A 9,310-nucleotide genomic window follows, 5' to 3' on the forward strand; every position below is an offset into this window, starting at 1 on the left:
TCTATGTCAAATTATCACAGATGATGGTTAGAGAGTGGCACTGGTGCCATATGATTATATTCACAGTGGCACCCATGCCATTAATCACAAGGATTGAGGAGAATGTCACAAGTCCCATTCACCATTCTCCAGTCTCCATGTGATGAATGGTATTGCATTGAGGAGAATGGCACACATGGTTTGAGGAGAATGACACACATGGATTGAGGAGAATGACACCAGTGCCATTCTCGATTCTGCATGTGATGATTGGCATTGGATTGAGGAGAATGACACCAGTGCCATTCTCCATTCTCCATGAGATGAATGCCATTGGATTAACGAAAATGATATACATGGATTGAGGAGAATGGCACCAGTGCCATTCTTTATTCTCTATGTATGAATGGCACTGGTGCAATTCTTCAAATATGCATATGATGTTGTGAAGAATGGCACCAGTGCCATTCTCCAAACTTCAACTCATATAGAATTCAAATTATTTCATGTATGTCAAATTATCACAGATGATGGTTAGAGTGGCACTGGTGCCATATGATTATATTCACAGTGGCACCCATGCCATTAATCACAAGGATTGAGGAGAATGTCACAAGTCCCATTCACCATTCTCCAGTCTCCATGTGATGAATGGTATTGCATTGAGGAGAATGGCCCACATGGTTTGAGGAGAATGACACACATGGATTGAGGAGAATGACACCAGTGCCATTCTCGATTTTGCATGTGATGATTGGCATTGGATTGAGGAGAATGACACCAGTGCCATTCTCCATTCTCCATGAGATGAATGCCATTGGATTAAGGAAAATGACACACATGGATTGAGAAGAATGGCACTAGTGCCACTCTCCATTCTCTATGTAGGAATGGCACTAGTGACATTCTTCAAATATGCATATGATGTTGTGGAGAATGGCACCAGTGCCATTCTCCAAACTTCAACTCATATAGAATTCAAATTATTTCATGTATGTCAAACGTGGATTATTCTTCAAATATGCATATGATGTTGTGGAGAATGACACACATGGATTGAGGAGAATGACACCAGTGCCATTCTCGATTCTGCATGTGATGATTGGCATTGGATTGAGGAGAATGACACCAGTGCCATTCTCCATTCTCCATGAGATGAATGCCATTGGATTAAGGAAAATAACACACATGGATTGAGGAGAATGGCACCAGTGCCATTCTCCATTCTCTATGTATGAATGGCACTAGTGCCATTCTTCAAATATGCATATGATGTTGTGGAGAATGGCACCAGTGCCATTCTCCATTCTCTATGTATGAATGGCACTAGTGCCATTCTTCAAATATGCATATGACACATGGATTGAGGAGAATGGCACCAGCGCCATTCTCCATTCTCTATGTATGAATGGCACTAGTGTCATTCTTCAAATATGCATATGATGTTGTGGAGAATGGCACCAGTGCCATTGTCCAAACTTCAACTCATATAGAATTCAAATTATTTCATGTATGTCAAATTATCACAGATGATGGTTAGAGAGTGGCACTGGTGCCATATGATTATATTCACAGTGGCACCTATGCCATTAATGACAAGGATTGAGGAAAATGTCACAAGTCCCATTCACCATTCTCCAGTCTCCATGTGATGTCTCCATGTGATGAATGGTATTGCATTGAGGAGAATGGCACACATGGTTTGAGGAGAATGACACACATGGATTGAAGAGAATGACACCAGTGCCATTCTCGATTTTGCATGTGATGATTGGCTCAAAATATTCATATCATGTTCTCTCTCTCTCTCTCTCTCTCTCTCTCTCTCTCTCTCTCTCTCTCTCTCTCTCAATTGGTCAAAACCTTATCCATATAGTGATAACCTATGAAGAGTTTTATGGCCAAATCTTTTGGTTATGGTGGAAATCAATTGCATGAGGCTAGAGGATTAAGCCATCCGATGGGCACAATACTTTTCCCATACCTTAACCTAGACGGTATTGAAATGTTCTCAAAGAGGCACACCCATCCGATAAGTACTTGGTCAGATAACATACCTAAGGGCATGTTTTTTTGCAGATGTGCATATCACTACGGGAAAAACGTTGTATAATGCGTAATCGACCATGCAGAGCATATCCGATGGTGACAATACCCTGCATGCATCTCAACATAGTTGAACTGGACTTGCTAGCAAATTCGAACCCCCATCCGATAAGTACTTGTTTTATTAACACACTTAGGACCGTGTTTTTTCATGGTTGTGCATAACACTAAGCCAAAAACGGTGTTTTATACTTGATCGATAATGCAAATCATAATTGATGGACACAATACTTTGCACGCACCTTAAAATAGGTGGAATTGACTTACATGCAAAGTGGCACACCCATCCCATAAGTGCTTGATTGGATAACATACCTAGCAGCGTGTTTTTTTAACGGATGTGCATGACACGGAAAAAATAGTATTTAATGCTCGATCGACCATGCAAAGGATACCCGATGGGCACAATACTTTTCCTACACTGCAACCTAGGTGGTATTGAAATGTTCTCAAAGAGGCACACCCATCCGATAAGTACTTGGTCAAATAACACACCTAAGGGCGTGTTTTTTTGCAGATGTGCATACCACTAGGGAAAAAACGGTGTATAATGCATGATCGACCATGCAAATCATATCCGATGGTGACAATACTTTGCACACACCTCAATATAGTTGAAACAGACTTGTGTGCAAACTGGATCCCCCATCCGATAAGTACTTGTTTGAATAACACACCTACGGCCGTATTTTTATATGGTTGTGCATGACACTAAGGCAAAAACGGTGTTTTATGCTTGATTGACAATGCAAATCATATCCGATGGGCACAATACCTTGCACACACCTTCAACTAGGTGGAATTGACTTACATGCAAAGTGACATTCCCATCACATAAGTACTTGATCGGATAACACACCTAGCAGCGTGCTTTTTTACGGATGTGCATGACACTAAGGCAAAAATGGTATTTAATGCTCGATCGAGCATGCAAAGCGTATCCGATGGGCACAATACTTTTCCTACACCTTAACCTAGGTGGTATTTAAATGTTCTTAAAGAGACACACCCATCCGATAAGTACTTCGTCAGATAACATACCTAAGGGTGTGTTTTTTTGCAGATGTGCATATCACTACATTGAATAATGTGTAATCGACCATGCAGAGCATATCCGATGGTGACAATACTTTGCACGCATCTCAACGTAGTTGAAACGGACTTGCGTGCAAACTGGAGCCCCCATCCGATAAGTACTTCTTTGATTAACACACTTAGGACCGTGTTTTTTCATGGTTGTGCATGACACTAAGGCAAAAACAATGTTTTATCCTTGATCGACAATGCAAAGCATATCTGATGGGCACAATACTTTACACATACCTTCAACTAGGTGGAATTGACCTACATGCACAGTGGCATGTCCATCCCATAAGTGCTTGAGCGTGTATAATGTGTGATCGACTATGCAAAGTGGCATTCCCATCGCATAAGTACTTGATCGGATAACACACCTAGCAGTGTGTTTTTTTATGGATGTGCATGACACTAAGGCAAAAATGGTATTTAATGCTCGATCGACCATGCAAAGCATATCCAATGGGCACAATACTTTTCCTATACCTTAACCTAGGTTGTATTGAAATGTTCTCAAAGAGGCACACCCATCCGATAAGTACTTGGTCACATAACATACCTAAGGGCATGTTTTTTTGCGGATGTGCATATCACTATGGGAAAAACATTATATAATGCGTAATCGACCATGCAAAGCATATCCGATGGTGACAATACTTTGCACGCATCTCAACCTAGTTGAAACGGACTTGCGTGCAAACTGGAGCCCTCATCCGATAAGTACTTTGTTTGATCAACACACTTAGGACCGTGTTTTTTCATGGTTGTGCATGATACTAAGGAAAAAACAGTGTTTTATGCTTGATCAACAATGCAAAGCATATCTGATGGGCACAATACTTTGCACACACCTTCAACTAGGTGGAATTGACTTACCTACAAAGTGGCACTCCCATCCCATAAGTGCTTGATCGGATAACATACCTAGCAGCATGTTTTTTTACGGAGGTGCATGACATTAGAGCAAAGATAGTATTTATTGCTCGATCGATCATGCAAAGGATATCTGATGGGCACAACACTTTTCGTATGCTTCAATCTAGGTGGTATTGGAATGTTCTCAAAGAGGCACACCCATCCGATAAGTACTTGGTCAGATAACACACCTAAGGGCATGTTTTTTTGCGGATGTGCATATCACTCGAGAAAAAATGGTGTATAATGCATGATCGACCATGCAAAGCATATCCGATGGTGACAATACCTTGCACGCACCTCAACCTAGTTTAAAAGGACTTGCGTGCAAAGTGGAGCCCCCATCCGATAAGTACTTGTTTGAATAACACACCTAGGACCGTGTTTTTTCATGATTGTGCATGACACTAAGGCAAAAACGGTGTTTTATGCTTGATCGACAATCCAAAGCATATCCGATGGGCACAATACTTTGCACACACCTTCAACTAGGTGGAATTGACTTAATGCAAAGTGGCACACCCATCCCATAAGTGCTTGATCGGATAACATACCTAGCAGCATGTTTTTTTACGGATGTGCATGACACTAGAGCAAAAATAGTATTTAATGCTAAATCGACCATGCAAAGGATATCCGATGGGCACAACACTTTTCGTACACCTCAAACTAGGTGGTATTGAAATGTTCTCAAAGAGGCACACCCATCCGATAAGTACTTGGTCATATAACACACCTAAGGGCGTGTTTTTTTACGGATGTGCATATCACTAGAGAAAAAATGGTGTATAAGGCGTGATCGACCATGCAAAGCATATCCGATGGTGACAATACTTTGCAAGCACCTCAACGTAGTAGAAACGGACTTGCTTGCAAAGTGGAGCCCCTATCCGATAAGTACTTATTTGAATAACACACCTAGGACCGTGTTTTTTCATGGTTGTGCATGACACTAAGGCAAAAACGGTGTTTTATGCTTGATCGACAATGCAAAGCATATCTGATGGGCACAACTCTTTGCACACATCTTCAACTAGGTGGAATTGACTTACATGCAAAGTGGCACGCCCATCCCATAAGTGCTTGATCGGATAACATACCTAGCAGCGTGTTTTTTTACGGATGTGCATGACACGAGCAAAAATAGTATTTAATGCTCGATCGACCATGCAAAGGATATCCGATGGGCACAACACTTTTCATAGTTGAAACAGACTTGCGTGCAAAGTGGAGCCCCCATCCGATAAGTACTTATTTGATTAACACACCTAGGACCGTGTTTTTTCATGGTTGTGCATGACACTAAGGCAAAAACGTTGTTTTATGCTTGATCGACAATGCAAAGCAATTCCGATGGGCACAATACTTTGCACACACCTTCAACTAGGTGTGCATGATACTAGAGCAAAAGTAGTATTTATTGCTCGATTGATCATGCAAAGGATATCCGATGGGCACAACTTTTCGTACGCCTCAACCTAGGTTGTATTGGAATGTTCTCAAAGAGGCACACCCATCCGATAAGTACTTGGTTAGATAACACACCTAAGGGTGTGTTTTTTTGCAGATGTGCATACCACTCGGGAAAAAATGGTATATAATGCGTGATCGACCATGCAAAGCATATCCGTGGTACAAATAAAATCTACTCTATCCAATCCCTTAATTGATTCAACTGTAATCTATCCTATCCACTGATACAACTTCTAATCATCTTGAAAGTTTTAAAACCTTGATCATTGCTTAAATGGTAGGGTTGTTGTGAGTGTGAAATTGAATGTGAACAAATGGATTGACTCCGATTAGGAACTAGTTGGGAAATTTTGAGCATGGCTTTGATTGGTTTTTTTGGAGTTCTCTCCTCTAAGGACAAACTAATCTATGCTAATCTAGACTACACCAACCGTCGAAGCGAAGAAAAGTAAGAAATGATTTATTTTCCATTGTTCTTTTTAAATGTTGAGGTTGCGAGTTAAAAGCAAGAAATAATCTATTTTCCATTGTTCTTTTTAATATACTCAGGTTGCGAGTTTAAAAAAGATAAAATTTTTATTTACAAAAACTAATTTACTTACAACTCATAAGAATTTAACATTCACATTAATAAGAAGTTAAAATCTTAATAAATTTAAATTTAAATAATAAAAACTACAAATTTAAATTGACTCCAAACCCTAAACCCTAAACCCTAGGCCCTAAACCCCAAACCTAAAACCCAAACCCTTAAATCTTAAAACCAACCCCAAACCCTGAACCCTAAACCCAAACCCCCAAACCCTAAATCCTAAACCAAAACCCTCAAACCCTAAACTCTAAACCCGAATCCCCAAACCATAACCCTAAACCCTAAACTCTCAAACCCTAAACCCTAACCCCCAAACCTAATCCCCAAACCCTAAACCTTAAACCCCCTCAAAACCCTAAACCCTAAACCCAAACCTCAAATCCCTAAACCCTACACCCAAACCCCTAAACCCTAAATCCTAACCCATAAACCCTAAACCCTAACCCCCAAATCCTAAACCCTAATCCCTAAACCTTGCACCCCAAAACCTAAACCCTAAACCCTAAATCCTAACCCCCAAATACTAATGCCCTAAACACTAACCCCAAACCCAAACCCTAAACTGTAAACCCCTAACCGTAAACCCTAAGCCCTAACTCCCAAACCCTAAACCCCTAGTCCCCAAACCTTAAACCCAAACTCCTAAACTCTTTTTTAATTCAAATTAATTTAACTTAAAACTAATAAGAATTTAAAATTCATAATCATAAGAAGTTTAAATTTTGACAAAGTAAATTCTTATTAGTTTGAAATCACAAATTTTGAAATATAAATAGATTTAATTAAACTTAAAGTTTATGAAAAATATAAAAATTTAAACGTAAAATTAAGAAAATAAGACTTAAAATAAAAAATTTAATATTTACCTAGAAGAATATATTAATTCTCCCTAAAAAGAAATAAATTAAACTAATAATATACGAATGTAAGTTAAACTACTTTTAAAATTTTCAGAAATGTGATAAAATTAAAATTATACTTTCTATATTCCAACATAAAATGCATTTTTTCTACTATATTTCAAAAATTTTAATTGAGAAATTAAACTAGTAAATTGAAAATGAAAGTGAAACTCATTTTAAATTTAAAAAAAAGAAAATTTTAAAATTCAAGTTTCCACAAGTTTTCCTTTTCAAACACGTTTCTCTTTCACACTTTTCAAGTTTCCACATGTTTGTCTTTTCAAACATATGGTTGTCTTTTCAAGTTTTCCACACGTTTGTCTTTTCAAACACAAGGATTCATAGTTTTAAAAAGGCAGGAAATTTGAAATTCAAGTTTCCACACGTTTCTCTTCTCAAACACCAAGGTTTATGGTTTTGTTTGTTTAAGTTTCAACTAAATCACACAGCAAGGTAGATAGTTTTGTTTGCAAGTTTCCACACATTTACATTCTCCTCCACTATCTCTTCTCAATATCCCTCATTGATCGTAGCTCCAAATTCTTCCATCAAAACATCTCTCCTTATCCCCCTTGATCATCGCCACTCATTTCTCTCCTCATTGGTAAGATTTTCTATCTCTGAGAGTCATAGTCTTTCATTCTTACTCTCTCTATCCCTCTCTCTCATACTTTCTTCTTGCTCCCTCCCTCTCTAAATTTTCATCTCGTCAATCTCTCATCTCTCTCTCTTCCTCTTCTTCTCTCCTCTCTCTCTCTCTCTCTCTCTCTCTCTCTCTCTCTCTCTCTCTCTCTCTCTCTCTCACACACACACACACACACACACACACACTAGTACGCTTCTCTCTCTTTTCATCTCTCATTAATCTCTCTCATCTCCTCTCTTCCTCTTCTTCTCTCTCTCTCTCTCTCATACTAATATGCTTCTCTCTCTCTCTTGTCTCTCCTCTCCGTCTCTTTTTCTATTCTCTCTCTCTCTCTCTCTCTCTCTCTCTTCTCTCTCTCTCTCCCTTTTTATTTCCTCTCCTATCCTCTCCCCTCTCCTCTCCGTTTGCTCTCATCTTTATTTACTCTCTCCCCTCCTCTTCATTTTCCCTCTCTCTCACTCTCTCTCTCCCTCCTCTCCGTTTCCTCTCTATCGTGTGCCTACTCTCTCGCTTCATTCTCTCTCTCTTCTGTCTCTCTCCCTCTCTCTCTCTTTTTCTCTCCTCTCTCTCTCTCTCTCTCACTCGCGTGATGTGCCTCTCTCTTCTCTCTCGCTCTCCTACTCTCTCTCCCACACTCTCTCTCTCTCTCTCTCTCTCTCTCTCTCTCTCTTCTCTCTCTCTCTCTCTCTCCCTCTCCTGCCCTCTATCTTCTCTCCTCTCTCCCTCTCTCTCTCTCTCTCTCCTCTCTCTCCCACTCCCCTCTCTCGCTCTCTCGTGTTGCCGTGGTAGTGCACCCCTCTCTCCCTTTTTCTCTTCACTCCCACTCTCTCCTCTCGTGCTCCCTCCCACTCTCTCCTCTCTCCCTCCCCACTCTCTCTCTCTCTCTCTCTCTTCTCTCTCTCTCTCTCTCTCTCTCTCCTCTCTCTCTCTCCTCTCTCTCTCTCTCTCTCTGTCTCTCTCTCTCTCTCTCTCTCTCTCTCTCTCTCTCTCTCTCTCTCCCACTCTCTTCCTCTCTCTCTCTCTCTCTCGCATGCTGTCGTGGTAGTGCGCCTCTCCCACACTCTCCTTCTCTCTCTCTCTCTCTCTCTCTCTCTCTCTCTCTCTCTCGCCTCTCTTTCTCTTCTCTCTCTCTCTCTCCCACTCTCTCCATTCGTGCTTTCTCTCCCTCTCTCTCCTCTCGCGCTCTCTCTCCTCTCTCTCCCACTCTCTCTCCCTCTCTCGCCCCTCTATCTTTCTCTCCTCTCTCTCTCTCTCTCTCTCTCTCCCACTTCCCTCTCTCTCTCTCTCCCGCACTGCCGTGGCAACGCACCCCTCTCTCTCTTTTTCTCTCCCTCCCTCTCCTCTCTCGCGCTCCCTCCCACTCTCTCCTCTGTCCCTCCCACTCTCTCTCTCTCTCTCTCCCTCTCCCTCTCACCCTCTCTCTTCTCTCCTCTCTCTGCTCGCTCGCTCTCTCTCTCCCACTCTCTCCTCTCTCTCTCTCTCTCGTGCGCTGCCCTGGCAGTGTGGGCCTCTCCCACACTCTCCTCTCTCTCCTCTCTCTCTCTCTCTCTCTCTCTCTCTGTGGCTCTCTCTCCTCTCTCTCTCTCTCTCTCTCTCTCTCTCGGCCTCTCTTCTCTTCTA

The sequence above is a fragment of the Dipteris shenzhenensis genome, chromosome 2, assembly GCF_047967505.1.
Source record: "Dipteris shenzhenensis isolate YYH24624 ecotype China chromosome 2, Dip_SZ_1.0, whole genome shotgun sequence".
Lineage (NCBI taxonomy): Eukaryota > Viridiplantae > Streptophyta > Polypodiopsida > Gleicheniales > Dipteridaceae > Dipteris > Dipteris shenzhenensis.